The following is a 2,559-nucleotide window of genomic DNA, read 5'->3' as shown; positions in this document are numbered from 1 at the left end:
ATAAATGATAAAGAGTGAAATTGGGGTGAAAAAGAGATCTGTGCACTGAATGTAAAGAATAGGGGACCCTTTGACTGCAACAAAATTGAATTTATGGAAATTAGAATGATCCTTTGGATATATGAAGAAAGAGTAGAGTTGAATAGCATATCCAACACAATGTGCGAATCCCAAAGCATTTAAATAATAGCATACCCAACCCTCTACTTCCATATCAAGTGCGATTTTTGAGAAGGGGTAGCCAAGAATAACAGTGCGAGTCTCTATTGGCAGAGATTTATTTCTATATATCCCAAAAACAAAAACAAAAAAGAAAGGTTTTGTTTTTGCTTTTTCTTCTTCTTCTTCTTCTGCCAAAAGAGACTTGCCCTGCAATTCCATTCAGCTACACACACACACAGCCATGACCTTCTTCAACATCGGCTAAATGCTATTTAATTACGGTAATTTATTTCTCTCTTTATCTTTCTGTTATTATGAACAAATGTGCATGAATATATATATATAAATAAAATTTGAATTTTGAGTTTATTTGTATTCATGGTTATAATTAGCTATTTTTTGTTATACAGATTTTGAGGAAAGGAGAGTATTGGAATCGTTGAACAAAAGTTTGCTGCAAGGAGAAGCGAGGAATATATATATTATAATTGATTATGTTTTGTCTGTTGTTGGGGTTACGTTATTCTTTGGCCGTGGGGCACAAAGGAGAATGTCCATTATTATTATTATTATTATTATTATTATTATTATTATTTTGGAGTTAGTGAATCAACTGTCAAACTTTAAGGGCACCCTATCTTCCGTCTCTACATACCTCAAACATTCAAATATCTTCCAAGAAATTAAAACTGATTAACCAAAGCTTTAAATCAAGATGGAATTAATGACAGTATGTTATCCGCGAAAAATTTTAACTGACATGTTCTAATTAATTTTAACTCATCTCATAGGAATTAATCTAAACCCTATTACAAATAATATTATTTAACATCACTTAATCAGTTATGACATAAGAAGTCTTAAGAAATGGGGAGAGAAATTAACGATTTACAAGACAAGAACCCAATGTTTTTTTTTTAAAAAAAATAATAAAATAAGATAGTAATGAGTAGTGGGATGAAGAGGTGCCCCGAATTACAACATAAAGAAAATAGATGGCAGGAAGAAAGATGGAAGAGTAAGTTTTATAGTTTGTTGAGTTTTATAGTTTGTTGTTTTCACTCTGTATTGAAGAGAAACCACCAATCCATATAAATACAATGAGAAGCATACTAAAGACAAAACAAAGAAAAGATATCACAAGGGTAGTTTAGCAACTTTGATCCATACAGACACAATAAACAGTTTAACAACTCTGACCAATCCAGACACAATAAACAAGGAACATAGGCTAGGTACGGACAGCCAGGCTGGAGTGAACTATAACATCCCCCTTCAAACAAGTGCCAGTGAAAGAGACATCGAGTTTGTCCCGAAGATAACTGAATCGAGAGACATGGAGAGGTTTAGTGAGACAATCAGCAAGCTAGTCGACTAAAAGAACATATCGAATATCAAGCTGACAAGTTAAAACTTGATCACAAACAAAATGAATGTTAATTTTGATGTGCTTGGTGCGAGCATGAGCAACGGGATTATAAGCAAGAGCAATAACACTAAGATTGTCGCACCATGTGATAGGCAAGGCAGTAAGAGGAATAGAAAGTTTAGCAAGCAAAGACTTTATCCAAGCAAGTTCGCATGCGACATGAGCAAGTGCTCTATATTTCGATTCAATGCTTGAACGAACAACCAACTGTTGTTTCTTGGAAGACAAGAGATGAGCGATGAGTCAAAGAAAACACAGAAACCACCAACGGATTTTCGATCAATGGAGCAGACAGACTAGTCTGCATCAGAAAACCCTATTAAAGAAAAAGTGGAAATGGGTTGAAGATTAGGCCAAGAGAAGTTGTGCCTTGTAGATAATGAAGAATGCGTTTAAGGGCTTGCCAGTGGTCAAAGTTGGGGGCTTGAGAGTGTTGGCTAAGTTTGTTGACAGCAAAGGCAATGTCAGGACAGGTAAGAAGCAGATAATGAAGAGAGCCAATAGTGTTGCGGTAAAGAGAAGGATCAAAAGAGGGTTCAGTAGAGTGGATGGAAGAAGAGGTTTGGACAGATATGGGGGCGGGAGTATTGGGTTTTATGTCCTAAAAACTCGCAGTTTGTAAAATGATAAATATTTTCTATTATCAATATACTTGTTATTGATCTCATAAATTGTATAAAAGTCTAAATCCAATAAACTAAGACCCATGGCTATTGTATGAGTACTTGAACTTTATGTGGAGACATAAGAGTGGATCGGGTTTGAGTAAATAATCAAAATGATCTATGGTACATGAATGAGGTTGGGTACCTTATTCTGGTAACACCATTGGATGCGGTCTACTCTGTAGTTGTTACAAAGAGTTGTAAAGTGCTACATACGATGTGATCCTAATTCGTACATGTTATGACATGAGAAGTGGGGGCGTCTTATGCAATGAGTTTGCATAAGATCAGGACCAAGAAATA

At 35.2% G+C, this 2,559-nt stretch overlaps 1 long non-coding RNA gene across 1 annotated transcript; it reads left to right on the top strand.

Annotated features, from left to right (window-relative positions):
- The first annotated feature begins 211 nt into the window (after positions 1-211).
- LOC150036993 (uncharacterized) lies at positions 212-2,272 on the top strand. Its single transcript, XR_016528715.1, has 2 exons — positions 212-443; positions 573-2,272. It is a non-coding gene; the product is annotated as an uncharacterized LOC150036993 (long non-coding RNA).
- Positions 2,273-2,559: the final 287 nt, after the last annotated feature.

This window comes from Benincasa hispida, chromosome 3, assembly GCF_027475165.1.
Source record: "Benincasa hispida cultivar pf3 chromosome 3, pf3_genome.v1.1, whole genome shotgun sequence".
NCBI classification, from domain to species: domain Eukaryota; kingdom Viridiplantae; phylum Streptophyta; class Magnoliopsida; order Cucurbitales; family Cucurbitaceae; genus Benincasa; species Benincasa hispida.
Note: the sequence above shows the minus strand (reverse complement) of the source record. Positions and strands in the feature narration are given on the sequence as shown.